Consider the following 15,874-nt stretch of genomic DNA (forward strand, 5'->3'; position numbering starts at 1 on the left):
AGGCTCGAACCAGCATGATATGTGTTTCTGAATGTAAAATGAGTCTCTCTTTACAGGGAAGGTTACAAATGAGCAGAACACACTGAGATATGACAGACTGGAAATATCTAACTTTTTTCATTAAAATGACAAAAACTTCTGTTTTGGCTGTACAGTGGCGTTAGCACTATGACCTCACAGCAAGAAGGTCGCTGCTCGAGCCTCAGCTGGGGGAGAAGTTCAAATGGTGGCCTTTCTGTGTGGAGTTTGCATGTTCTCCCTGCGTATGTGTGGGTTCTCTCCAGGTACTCCGGCTTCCTTCCACCATCCAAAGTTAGGTTAAGTGGTTAATCTAAATCGTCACTAGAAGTGAGTCTGAGCCCTGTGATGGACTGGCAACTTGTCCAGGGTTGTACCCCGCCTAGGGTTGCCACTGCTCCCCTTAAAATATGGAATCGTCCTTTAATTGACAGAAAAACGCTGCGTCTGGGATTGAACCAATACGGAAGGCACTTTATTCCGTATTTTCATAACTTTTCAAAAGCCTACACATGTCGGTCACAAACATCAACACTCAATGTAAAAGTAATTAACTAAATACAAATACTACAGCCATCAAAAATGTTCTTTTTGTGCAGAATCTGCGCAGGTCCAGCCCCCTCCCCTCTGCGCATGTATGTTGAACAGTCACGGTTGCCTAGAGACAAACATGACTCATAAGACCTGCGGCTTTTAAAAATGTCTACTGTAGTCCAGGGAAAGGACCCTGCACTCAGATCTGTATGGGTTACATTTCTCAACTTCATCCATCTTCTGCCGCTTATCCGGGGTCGGGTCGCGGGGGCAGCAGCCTAAGCAGGGAAGCCCAGACTTCCCTCTCCCCAGCCACATTTGCCAACTCTGCGGGGGGGATCCCGAGGCGTTCCCAGGCCAGCCGAGAGATATAATCCCTCCAGCGTGTCCTGGGTCTTCCCCGGGGTCTCCTCCCAGAGGGACGTGCCTGGAACACCTCACCAGGGAGGCGTCCAGGAGGCATCCTGACCAGATGCCCGAGCCACCTCAACTGGTTCCTCTCGATGCGAAGGAGCAGCGGCTCTACTCTGAGCCCCTCCCGGATGACTGAGCTCCTCACCCTGTCTCTAAGGGAGAGCCCGGCCACCCTGCGGAGGAAACCCATTTCAGCCGCCTGTATACGAGATCTCGTTCTTTCGGTCACGACCCACAGCTCATGACCATAGGTGAGGGTAGGAACGTAGATCGACTGGTAAATCGAGAGCTTCGCCTTCTGGCTCAGCTCCTTCTTCACCACGACAGACCAGTGCAGAGTCTGCATTACTGCAGACGCCGCACTGATCCGTCTGTTGATCTCGCGCTCCATCCTTCCCTCACTCGTGAACAAGACCCCGAGATATTTAAACTCCTCCACTTGAGGCAGGACCTGACTCCCGACCCGGAGAGGGCAATCCACCCTATTCCGGCTGAGGACCATGGTCTCAGATTTTGAGGTGCTGATTCTCATCCCAGCCGCTTCACACTCGGCTGCGAATCGCTCAAGCGAGAGCTGGAGATCACGACCAGATGGAGCCAACAGGACCACGTCATCCGCAAAAAGCAGGGACCCAATCCTGAGGCCACCAAGTCGGATCCCCTCAACCCCTCGGCTGCGCCTAGAAATTCTGTCCATATAAGTTATGAACAGAATCGGTGATAAAGGGCAGCCTTGGCGGAGTCCAACCCTCACCGGAAACGAATCCGACTTACTACCGGCAATGCGGACCAAGCTCTGACACCTGTCGTACAGGGACCGGACAGCTCGTACAAGGGGGTCCGGTACCCCATACTCCCGGAGTACCCCCCACAGGAGCCCCCGGGGGACACGGTCGAATGCCTTCTCCAGGTCCACAAAGCACATGTAGACTAGTTGGGCAAACTCCCATGCCCCCTCCAGGACCCCAGAGAGGGTATAGAGCTGGTCCACTGTTCCGCGACCAGGACAAAAACCACACTGCTCCTCCTCAATCCGGGATTCGACTATCCGGCGGACCCTCCTCTCCAGGACCCCTGAACAGACCTTACCAGGGAGACTGAGGAGTGTGATTCCCCTGTAATTGGAACACACCCTCCGGTCCCCCTTCTTAAAAAGGGGGACCACCACCCCAGTCTGCCAATCCAGCGGTACTGCCCCCGATGTCCACGCAATGCTGCAGAGGCGTGTCAGCCAGGACAGCCCCACAGCATCCAGAGCCTTAAGGAACTCCGGGCGGATCTCATCCACCCCCGGGGCCTTGCCGCCAAGGAGCTTTTTGAAAAAAATGAGCGAATTCAGCCCCAGAGATAGGAGAGTCCACCCCTGAGTCCACCAGCTCTGCTTCCTCATCGGAAGACGTGTTGGTAGGATTGAGGAGGTCTTCGAAGTATTCCCTCCACCGACCCACAACGTCCTGAGTTGAGGTCAGCAGCTCCCCACCTCCACTGTACACAGTATTGATGGAGCACTGCTTCCCCCCCCCCCCGAGCCGCCGGATGGTGGACCAGAATCTCCTCGAAGCCGTCCGGAAGTCTTTCTCCATGGCCTCGCCGCACTCCTCCCATGCCCGAGTTTTTGCCTTGGCAACAGCCGAAGCCGCCCGCTGCTTAGCCCGTCGGTACCCATCAGCTGCCTCCAGAGTCCCACAGGCCAAGAAGGCCCGATAGGACTCCTTCTTCAGCTTGACGGCATCCCTCACTGCTGGTGTCCACCAACGAGTCCTGGGATTACCGCCACGACAGGCACCAACGACCTTGCAGCCACAGCTCCGGCCGGCCGCCTCAGCAATAGAGGCACGGAACACAGCCCATTCGACTCAATGTCCCCCGCCTCACTCGGGACATGTTCGAAGCTCTGCTGAAGGTGGGAGTTGAAGCTCGCTCTGACAGGGGACTCAGCCAGACGTTCCCAGCAGACCCTCACAACACGTTTGGGCCTGCCAGATCTGACCGGCCTCCTCCCCCACCAACTTGTAAACCAACAAGTAAACTCAACTTGTAAATAAATATTTTAACTTATACATGGGTGTGTGAGTACTAATGTTTGATGAAAAAAATCCTGCTAAGAACTGCATAACAGACAGAAATTTCTCAACAAAAACAAGTGATAACATATGTAGTTTATTTTAGCACTATATATATATATATATATATATATATATATATATACATATATATATACATCTAAGAAGATGATGCAGTTTTAACACTTGTGCTGGAAAAGTTTTTTTCTTCAGGTCACTGTCGGTCCACGACTTCCAGGGTTCTGTATTTGTGCTGAAAGTGACCTCCTGCCACAACAAATTTACCAAGATTTCTTTGGTCATAGCCTTTCTTTAAGGGTTTAGCTATTTTTATCAACACGTCATGATGGATAATCATGTCTGCATGATGTTTCTATGTAGATGTGATTTTTCCATGCAGACATGATGTTTCCTTGTAGACATGATATTTCCCTGCAGATGTTGTTGTTGATGTTTAATGTTTCAAATGTTGACATGATGTTTCAATCAAATCAAATCCAAATTTATTTGTTAAATACTTTTCCTACAATAAAATGCAATACAAAGTGCTTTACACAATATAAAAACACAGCAAAGAAAATTCATCAGCCCCTCCCTTCTCACACACTCAAACACATATACACTCATACACATACCCACCCAACATCAATTTCCAACACTTGCCTTAAACATCACACATACACCTACGTAGTTATATAGCACAGATGAGCCGGGTAAGGAAACCCCTTCGCAGGAGCTGTCTGCACCAGGAGTCGACCAGACCACAGTGTCAGGAGCACCATCGCGGTCACCAGGCAAAAGACCAGAGACATAAAAGGTGCCCGCACAGCCATGGCCACTATGACACTCAGCGCAGAGGGCTCCCTCTCAAGAACACCAGAAAATATGCTTAAATGATGAAATACATTAAAAAAAAAGGTGATATAACAACAAATGTTTCAAATAAAATAATACAATAAAGATTGTAAAAATAGTATTATCAAATCTTAAATAAAAATAAAGAATAAAATGTGCCAAATAAGAATTGGGCAGAAGTAAACAAATTAAATATCTAACATAATAAATATCAAGTAAAGGTAAAATCCAAATTAAAAGAGGAGTTTTGAGCCGCTCATAAAAACATTAATGTTTTCAGCCCTGCGGTCCTCTGGCAGGCTGTTCCAGAGACAGGAGCCAGAATATGGAAAAGATGTCTCTCTATGACGACAGGTCCTGACCTTAGTAATGACTAAAACACCAGCACCAGAGGATCTCAGGGTCTGTGACGGCTTATTAAGTAAAGGTAGATGAGAAAGATAGGAAGGCCCAAAACTATTAAGTCATTTCATGCAGACAGGATGTTTCCATCATGTAGACATGATGCATCATGCAGATATGTTTCTTTGTAGACATTATGTTTCCATGTAGACCTGATGTTTCCATCATGAAGGCATGATGTTTCTTTGTAGACATGATGTTTCCATGTAGACATAATGTTTCCATCATGTAGACATGATGTTTCCATCATGCAGCTATGTTTCTAAGTAGACATGATGTTTCCATGTAGACCTGATGTTTCCATCATGTAGACATGATGTTTCCATCATGTAGACATGATGTTTCTTTGTAGACCTGATGTTTCCATCATGCAAACATGATGTTTCTTTGTAGACATGTTTCCATCATGTAGACATGATGCATCATGCAGATATGTTTCTTTGTAGACATGATGTTTCCATGTAGACCTGATGTTTCCATGTAGACCTGATGTTTCCATCATGCAGATATGTTTTTTTGTAGACATGATGTTTCCATGTAGACCTGATGTTTCCATCATGAAGGCATGATGTTTCTTTGTAGACATGATGTTTCCATGTAGACATGATGTTTCCATCATGTAGACATGATGCATCATGCAGATATGTTTTTTGTAGACATGATGTTTCCATGTAGACCTGATGTTTCCATCATGAAGGCATGATGTTTCTTTGTAGACATGATGTTTCCATGTAGACATAATGTTTCCATCATGTAGACATGATGTTTCCATCATGCAGCTATGTTTCTAAGTAGACATGATGTTTCCATGTAGACATGATGTTTCCATCATGTAGACATGATGTTTCCATCATGTAGACATGATGTTTCTTTGTAGACCTGATGTTTCCATCATGCAAACATGATGTTTCTTTGTAGACATGTTTCCATCATGTAGACATGATGCATCATGCAGATATGTTTCTTTGTAGACATGATGTTTCCATGTAGACCTGATGTTTCCATGTAGACCTGATGTTTCCATCATGCAGATATGTTTTTTTGTAGACATGATGTTTCCATGTAGACCTGATGTTTCCATCATGAAGGCATGATGTTTCTTTGTAGACATGATGTTTCCATGTAGACATGATGTTTCCATCATGTAGACATGATGCATCATGCAGATATGTTTTTTGTAGACATGATGTTTCCATGTAGACCTGATGTTTCCATCATGAAGGCATGATGTTTCTTTGTAGACATGATGTTTCCATGTAGACATAATGTTTCCATCATGTAGACATGATGTTTCCATCATGCAGCTATGTTTCTAAGTAGACATGATGTTTCCATGTAGACATGATGTTTCCATCATGTAGACATGATGTTTCCATCATGTAGACATGATGTTTCTTTGTAGACCTGATGTTTCCATCATGCAAACATGATGTTTCTTTGTAGACATGATGTTTCCATGTAGATATGATGGAAACATCATGCAGACATGGTGTTTCCATGTAAACATGAGGTTTCCATCATGAAGACATGATGTTTCCAAGTAGACATGAGGTTTCCATCATGAAGACATGATGTTTCCAAGTAGACATGAGGTTTCCATCATGAAGACATGATGTTTCCATTGTGCAGACTTGATGTTTCTATGTAAACATGATGTGTCCATCATGAAGACATGATGTTTCCATCATTAAGACATGATGTTTCCAAGTAGACATGATGTTTCTATGTAATCATGATGTTTCCATCATGAAGACATGATGTTTCCACCATGAAGGCATCATGTTTCCAAGTAGACATGATGTTTCCAAGTAGGCATGATGTTTCTATGTAATCATGATGTTTCCATCATGAAGACATGATGTTTCCACCATGAAGACATCATGTTTCCAAGTAGACATGAGGTTTCCATCATGAAGACTTGATGTTTCTTTGTAGACATCATGTTTCCATCATAAAGACATGATGTTTCCATCCTGCAGACTTGATGTTCCCATTATGAAGACACAATGTTTTGAGCCTCAGACAAAATGAACAAAATTCATTACTAACAGAACTTTATAGAAATAACACACATATAAAAAGGGACTAAGCCTTTTCTCATCTGCAAATCATTCTCTTAAGTCGTGAAACAAACACACAACAGAAACTATTTCTATATTTACACTTCTCCCTCTTTTTCAATTATTTATGCCACTATTTACCTATTATCCCCACAAAACCAACTCCAACTCACTGCTTTCTTGTGCCACAACGGCAGTAGATAGATAATACATTAGTGGTAAATTTTCAGTGAGCAACGCTTCTTTCTTCCATGTGAAAGAAGCGATGTGGTTCGTTGAACATGGTTTGACCGTTTGTGTATTCGGAGCCAGTGAGCAACGGACAAATGAATCTGCACAAAGATAATTGTCTGACTTATGAGTTATAGTTCTTCCAGACGAAGACAGAAGCTCCATTCATAACACTTTAATTATAAAAGACCCGTCCATCAGAGGACATTTTAGCTTTGTACTCAGTGATCTGAGGTTAACCCACTACAGATGGAGCACCCTTTAAATCACTTATATTCAGTTTTCATTGTTTCTCTTTAAGGCAAAGCACTCTTGAAGAAAGATAATCTGAAATGCAGATTTCTTTTTCCCATGAGGCCTGATGACAGAGACATAATGGTCATTAATAGCTATAGTGCAGGGACAATTTGCTCCTGATATTTAATATGTTTCCTCTGTGCTCGGAGCCCGAGTCTGTGTAATGACTCCTGTTAATTTCTCTTGGGGAAAACACTAATAAGTGGTCATTGACAAAAGGATTTCTACAGAGATGTTCACATTAACTTTATCTCTATGTGGACCTTTGTCTCAGCCAGTCTGTCTCTGTGTCTCACCATACTGCAGACAAGCACTGTTAGCTTTGGTTTGATATTAGAAACATTATAAGAAGAGAGAGAGTGTGGACGCTGCAGGAGGATGTGGAGACAATCCAGGAGGTTCCTAAAAAAGCATCTTCTTCTACCTTTGGTTTCTTTCTGACTTCATAGATGTGACTTCAGTTTGCATGACATGGTTTGTGTTCAAATTTGACTTCACTCAATGGGACCAAGTGTCCTGGACAACATCACATCGTCTGGTTAAAGAGAATCCTGGTCCAGTTACAGAGGACCAAACAGAATCGTTAACATTATGTTAAATTATGATTTGTTCCTCTGATCATGATATGAAATCCTGTATTTTTCACTTCCAGACATCTGGATTTAAATGTTTGCTGGTTTTAGATGTTTGTGTTAATCAGGTATAAACAAATTAAATTGAACAAATCTCTCTCTCTCTCTCTCTCTCTCTCTCTCTCTCTCTCTCTCTCTATATATATATATATATATATATATATATATATATATATATATATATATATATATATATATATATATATATATATATGAAATGAAATGAGTTCTGCCACTGGTAGCCCAACAACTAATTACACTACAGAGAACTGTATGACCCCCCAGCTTTTTGTGTGTCAAATGTTTAATGTGACTTATGAAACATTTTTGTCCTGAAAAGTGAGGACAACAACAACTGATGCATTGGCTAATCAAACTGACTCTGGATTCCTGCTCAGAAACAACCCACACTTCGATATCTTGGACTCTGTTCTTGTGACCAGCCAGCAAATAAAACCACCGGCACCCTGAACTCTGCCACGGTTAATTTAATTTCCCAGTCCATGGCAGATGAAACCTTGATGGCTAGCAATATAACATTTACACAATCTGGTAAGTGTAGCCATTTATGCACTTATGCAACAGGGAGATATCCTGTTGTTTTTGTTTGCGAAACTAACATGCTAACAAGCAAATGAGTCACATGATTCACGTTTGCCGGTAATAAACGTGACTGTCCCTGGATGTGCATGCATCATCCTTATAATGTATAATGTAACCCCTATGGTTGCAACAGCACTGGCATTAGTGGAGTTGGAGCATACACTCTTGCCCGCGGCGTGCAGCTCGCCTTTGTCAGGAATACATTCTTTGCCATCCTCCACATCCACATCATGGTATTGCAGACCGGGGAAAGAAGTTAACTGCACAAATTCTTTCTCAGATCAAATGTGAGGTCTAATGTGTACTGGATACTCATAAGAAAACAAAATCCATGTTAAACAGTTCAGGTTCATTTTTAGCGATCAATTGAGTTAGTTTTGCAGCATGCAGCCGTGTGTGACCAATATATGGACATGCTCAACAGTTACTGTTCTTCACTGTTGAAATACTCCATTAAAGCTGACCTTATGTCAGACCCTTCACCATTGCGTTGTCTGGTATTGTTGGAACAAGCGGCTGGTTGTGATCATGGATGTCTTGGACTGGCTCAATAGTCATTTTGCTTCTCACAAATATTGTGAAGTACACAGCAGGTCAGCACCATCTTCTTGCACAGCTGCAGTTTACAGTCATTTCCTCCATCACCCTTTTAACCGTCCAACTGACCGTGCAACCAGTATTTGTAGGTTAGTTGCTCACGACTGAGTCTTCCAGTGACTGAGAAGGGTTTCATCAACCACTTCTGCATAGGGTAAGCAGGATCACCAATGAGGTAATGTCCCATTTCACAACAAGATATTGAGACCTTGTTTGACACCATAAACTCACCATCACTGAGAATTTCCCATAAAGCAGACTGATGCAGGACTCTGGCATTGTGCACATTGCCTGGAAAATCCATACACACATCCCAAAAGAGTACTTTCCCATCCACCACTGCTTGCAGAACAACTGAATGCCCTCTTTTGCGCTTGTAGTAGTCCCTGGGACAGTTCTCTGGTGGAATAATTGGGATATGACTTCCATCTATTGCACCAACACACTGTGGGGCCCCCAGCGGTTATTAAAAATGTGGCCATCTGCATTAATTTTAAGGCATCTGGAGTGACGATGTGCACCGGAAGGAGCACTTTAATAACGGTGTCACAAAAATCCTGAACACAGTTATACACAGTGCTCAGGCCTACTCCAAAAAGAGGGCTTATTGTCCTGTATTCGCCACTGGTGGCAAGCTTCCAGATGGCAATTGCAACACATTTTTGGGCAAGGATGCTCAGCTGATTATTGGTGTCTTCTTTCAAAAGGCTGACCTTGGTTTGATTGCAGATGTACTGGAAAGATTCCCTTGATACATGGAAGTTTTGCACAAACTGCTGCACGTTAAAATCTGTAAGAATGGAGTCCCACCAGTATGCTGACCGTGGATGTGCCCAGACAGCTGGAGACCTCCTCATTCCGATCCGTCTTAATATCATCTGAAAAGCAACATAATTGTCACTTGTTTGCTTAGTAAGTATGTCATCTAAATATGTACAGCACATGCTAAGCTGAGATACATGTTGTGGCTAACAATGGCTACTCGTATAAGAACAATAATTATACAGAATAATTACCCTTCTCCATCGACGTAGTTGGCGTTCTCTGCATCTGATTGTTAAACGCGGACGTACAACCGTTAAGAGATTAGTAGCCCATCTGTGATACCTGACACAATATTGGAAGGCCAAGAGCAGAGCTTGCAGGAGAACCACACACTCCTCCATTGTTTACTTTTTCTGCCAGAGGGGCATGTCCAAAACATTTTAGATGAAAACCAGCACCGGTTCTTTGTTGGTCAAAAAGCCCTATCAGAAAACAATCCAGCAGCTTAGGGGAGCTGGACTCCAACCGCCAAATGTAGGGTCACAAGACAAGCGGCTCTATCGCTTGAGCCACTGCCACCCCCCATATTGTTCACCTAACTGAAGGTAAAATAATTAAATGGCTGTCAAACTTCAAGCAAAAAGTATTGATATTAATAACAGTATCAATGATACTTTCTCTGGATTTACTTGCTGTTAGATCAATAACAAAGTTTGTAGTATCCCTATGCTCTGAAAATTGTTTGTGTTTGAGAAGGAAGAGTAAAGAATATTTACTCACATACCAACTTGGAAAACACAGTGGAAATAATTTGTCCGGGTTAATGCAATGTCATTATTTCATTATTTTAAAAAGTAAATATTCTACTTAATCTATCATGAAGCATGAAATATGCATTTGTGCTGATGGAGGTGGTAAGAGGGTAGAAACATGTGAAGACATGGTCACCACCACATGCACAACCGCAACCCACCAGGTTGAAATTCCTCCTTAAATATAAAATATAAAAGCATAACCGGCTGAATTGTTAATTGCACATGAAACACAAACAAATGCCATGTTTTTTACTACCCGAATGGTATCTATGTACCTAAAAAGTATTAAATCTGAAGTTTTGACTGTTTGATATCGATATGGTTGGTATCGACATTAGAGCATCAATACGTCCATCCCTACAAGGCGGTAAAGCAACCAGATTGGAAGTTTAGCTTGGTTTTGCCCTCTTCCAGAGTGAAGCAAAATCTTTTTCACCAACTTATAATACAATTTGTCTTTGTGCTTTTGATCTGATCAGCAGACCGAACTGATCCAAAGATTCTTTGAATCAGTTCGGTCTGCTGGGGACATTCAAGACACCTTGACATGACATATCCAGACTGTCTCACCACAGGTTGGATGCTGCAGTTGCTCCTAGATTGACTGAAGCGCCTATTAAACAGCTGGATCAGGAAAATCTTGTTTGTGTCATGGTGGAAATTTAAGCTTAACACAAACATTCATTACTGCAGACAGTTTGATAATTATGTGTGTATAATGACGATGATGTATGCATGTCCTCCAGCAGAGGAAAAAAATGCCATTCTTGGGGTAGAAAATCATCCCATAATGGAAGCTTGTCAGTTCAAAAGAGTAAATTAAACACTGGCTTATTCCTGCCTGCAGTCCTACCCCTGCAGGACAGAGATGCCGCCGCATCTCTGTCCATTTGACATGCATTCACACATAAAATCAACAGCTCAAAACATGTTGGATATTTTAAACAGCAAGGAATTAAATGTGATTTTATTCTAGCTTGCGAACATCTGATATTAAATCATCACACTGCCAAAACGGCACCAGAAACATCCATCTGAGTGTGTTTCATCACATAGCATCAATTCATTTGGAAAGTGATCATAACTTTCTACTGACTTGGATGAAATTTCTGGGAATGTTTTTGTCTTTTTTCATGGGGTCAAAACAGAACTGGAAGATTTGTGACATAATTCTCCAGAAAGGATCAATTCCAACACAAATAATCAGGTTCTGATTCATTCAAGGTGAAAGTACACAGAACTCTGGAATAAAATGCATTTGTGTGTTTGTAACACATCCTAAACCAGAAGTTATCAAACCAGGAACTGGATAATTATAAAAAATAAATAACTCACATTTAATAAATACATCTAAGATTTTTTACCAGGGATGTCAAAATGAAGAGATGCAAGATTTGGTTAAGAGGCTTCGTGGAATCCTTTCTGCTGTGGTGTTCAGGAACGTTCCACTGGGACCAGTTTACAAGATATACTGTGGACATTCTGGAGGAATGACGTCCTCAATGGCCCTTGACCCAGTTTGAGATTTGATTTCATTATCATTTAATCTATTTTTATCTTGTCATATCGATGTAGTCTCTGTCTTAATGACATTGTTTTACTGCGTTTCTGGTGGTGTGAAGGAAGTCACAATGAAATGCTTTGGATGACGGCGGCTGTTTATCTTGTTTATATCCCTGCATATATCCTGGTGTATTCTGTGGCGCTTTTATCAGTTTCAATCACGTAACAGATGTGAATTGTAAATGGACTTGTACATACAACATGTATGTAGCAGGCGTGTTGACCACTCAAAGCGCTTTACACTACATGGCACATCCACAAATTCTCATATGCACATCGAGGGGCAACCTAGGGCTCAGTGTCTTGATACAGTGTCCTGGACACTTCGGCATGCAGTCAGAGGAAGCCTGGAATCAATAATCCATCTTTCCAGTTGAAAGACAACAGCCCTTCCTCATGAGCTACAGCTGCTTCTAGATGAAGGCGGCACAATGACAAGGATCTGAAAATAATCTCATAGTTGGATGAATGTGCAGTGAGAAAATACATTTCCATATTTTAGATCATATTCAAACAGGTTTTCGAGGTCCTTAAGTCTAAGGCTGAAAAGTGGAATTTACGAAGAAAACAACAGGATTTAACGTAACATGAAACAGAATGAAAGGATTTTCCTCTGATTCAGTTTCTTATCACTGTATTTTATAATAAATGATTATTTCATGTCAGCGTAAAAAGCACCGTTCTTTCTGTGGCTTCATAAAATCATTTCATGCATCTGGACAGACATTCCTTTCTTTTTTCAGATTTTCTTTTCTTTTGGGTTTTCATGCTCTAATAATTTCTAAAACATGAATTCAATAAATGTAGCAAATATATATTATTTCCAACCTCTTACTTTATCATTTATCATGTTTTTCTTTATTTCTATCTTATAAATGCAGCAACAAAAGGATATTTATTTGTTTTCACTTCAAAGTTTGGACAGAAGGACAATGTTTAGGGTCGCCCTAAGCCAGCTGGGATAGGCTCCAGCTTCCCCGCGACCCTGAATTGGAATAAGCGGTTCAGAAAATGAATGAATGACAATGTTTAGGAAAAATCATTTTGCAAATATTTCTAAAAGAGGAAAACTTTCAACAGATCTTTACGTATTAATTATTGTTTTGATAACAGTTGATATATTATAGCTAAAATTCAGCAAGAAATACATTATGTGCAAAATGCATCCAATGTGTAATTCAATAAAGTAGCATCATGATATGATCTATATTATGCTTTCTTCCATTTTCAGCTGCAGCTTTGTCTCATTCACACCCACTAAACCAACTCTTTATGACCCCATATGGGCCAACTCTGACATTTTCTTCTCATCTAATGCTCTTTAAATGGGCTGCAGGGCAACAACGTCTTGCATGGCTCCACAGGCAGGCATTATTAAGCACCAAGCCACACCAGGGTGCAGGGCAACACATTACGTCTGCAGCTTTTTTCTTTTGCGCCATTTCTCTGATGCAAACTCACACACGTTGCGTGTGTAATTTATGCTATTATTGCTGGAAATTAGAGGAACAGTTAGAGGGAGAGAAATATGTTGTTCTTATCTTTAGAGGTGCAGGCGAAACAGGTGCTGGAAGCCCATTACCGAAGCACATCAGCTGTGTTAGTTTCAGCTGCCAGTGGTTAGTTACTCATTTGCCCTTTCGGGACTTGTTTGTTTGAAATGGCTACTTTCTCATTGCTGGCTTTTACTACACTTAATTCTCAATATAAATGCTTATCTTTGCAGCTTTTGCCCTTCAGAATGTTTATATGTGCTCTGCATTTTAAAACATTTCGACTCTTTGTTGGGTTTCAAAGGCTTAGAAACCCAGTCCAGGACTTGAGACATGGTTTAGGTGCAGACCAGGTACTGGTTCCAGGGTCTACAGGTTTTACTTAGGAACTGATCTGGTCAGAAATAAATCCCTTTCAGATCCTTCAAATACCCAAAAATGAGTGACAAGTATACTAAGGCCTTGTCCACAAGTAGCCAGGTTTTTGTAAGACCGAATATCTTCCCCTATCTGGCCAGTAAAAAAAATTATTCCACACCTTGTTTTTCAAAAACTAATCCATCCACACATTTCTACACAACGACATTGTTAAGCATGTTCATAAGCATATCAAACCTATTGGTGGCGGTTGTGCCCCTAATCCTACCCAATCAGAATAACTTTCAATCTCACTTCCAAAAAACACAACAGATGCCTGTGATAAGGTTAGGTGGTGGAAAATAATAGTCTTTAATGTCGTCCCTTGCTGTTGATAGTTTAAGTGGAGTGGTATTTGAGCTTGTAAAAACAAACAAACACAAGTGTGTGGACAACAGTTAATGCCATCACAATTGTGAAGACATCCACAATGTTGTAAATGTAAAAGAGTTAATGTGTTCAGTAAACAGTTTGCCTATGGTTTTATTATGGTATAATATGGACCCACAGCATCCAGAATCTTAAGAAATGTCACCCAACCCCAGGGCCTGCCACAGAGGAGCTTTTTAATGACCTTAGCAACTTTAGCTCCGGAGTTGGGAGAGGCCACCTCTGATTCCTCTCTTCCTTATCAGAAGATGTGTTGGTGGAGGTGTTTGAAGTATTTTGTCCTTGAACTCACAAAGTCCTGAGTCAATGTCAGCATCCCCCATTTCCACTGTGCTCAGTGTCAACAGAGCACTGCTTCACTCTACTGAACTATGGACGATGGACCAGCATCTCCTCAAAGCCATTCAGAAGTCTTTCTGCATGCCATTGCACAAAAACCTCCCATGTCTGTGTTTTTGCCTTGGCAACCTCCAAATCTGCATTCTGCTTAGCCTGCCGATACCCATCAGCTATCACTCATATTCAATATATCCCCCATCTCACTAAGGACATGGTGCATGGAGTTGAAGCTCTCACCGACATAGGACTCTGCCAGACATTCCTAGCTGACCCTTAAAACATATTTGGGTCTTGCTGGCATTTTCCTACACAATCTGAGTCAATCACACCCCACACCCTTCCACTGTCACTATTACTGTCATTGTCCAAGTGAGCATTGAAGTCCCCCAGAAGAACGACAAGGGAGTCCCCAGAGGGAGCACTCTCTAACACTCCGTCCAAGGAATCCAGGAAGGGTGGGTACCCTGAAAAGTGCTGTTCCGTGCATGAGCACAAACAACAGTCAGAATAAATCCCGAACCCAAAGGTCATGGGAGGTTCCCCTCTCATTCACCAGGTTAAACTCCAATGTTCAAATACAAAGTTGGGTGCCGTAAATATGCCAAAACTTGCTCAGTGTCTCTCACAGCAAGCAACTCCAGAGTGGAAAAATGTCCAGCTCTTCTCAAGGACACTGGTTCCAGAGACCGTGCTGTGCACTGAGGTAAGTCCAACTATATCTAGCCAGAAAAACTCAACCCCACGCACCAGCTCAAGCCCCTTCCTCCCTAGAGAGGTGTTCCATGTCCCAAGAGCTAGTTTCTGCATCCAAAGATCAGACTGCCAGGCCCCTGTCTTTGGCTGCCACCTAGCTCACAACTGGAACTGTTCTAATTGTTTGCATCTGGTCTGAAAGAGTGAAAACGTTGTCAGCAAGCAGCAGAATAGGCAAACTGAAGCAGATGTAACTGAAAATAGTGCAAACATCTCGAACAGAAAACTTGTGGTTGTTTATCCAAAACTCCAGATTCATCAACTGATCTGCAATGATCTCTGCATAGATAAATGGTTCCACAACATGAACACAGATGTTGCAATGTGGACCCAGCCCAGAAATATTGCATGCTTCATTATGTTTTCTGGTGGCAGTTAGGTTTTACTGTGGTAACACTGATTCAGTCCAAATTGCTGATGTATTCAGACACTCCAGATTTTCTTTATACTTTCTTTCCAGCATTAATCATTTTAATTAATTTATTTATTATTATTATTATTGTAATAGGCCCTGTTCATAATTTATGCATATGTCATTTGTGCATGCTTGTAACTACCAGAGCTGGTCAGAAGAGTTTATATCATATTTTCTTATAGAATGTTGATTATTGTTTATATTCCACTGAAATGTCT

This window comes from Telmatherina bonti (genome assembly GCF_933228915.1).
Source record: "Telmatherina bonti genome assembly, chromosome: 3".
NCBI lineage: Eukaryota > Metazoa > Chordata > Actinopteri > Atheriniformes > Telmatherinidae > Telmatherina > Telmatherina bonti.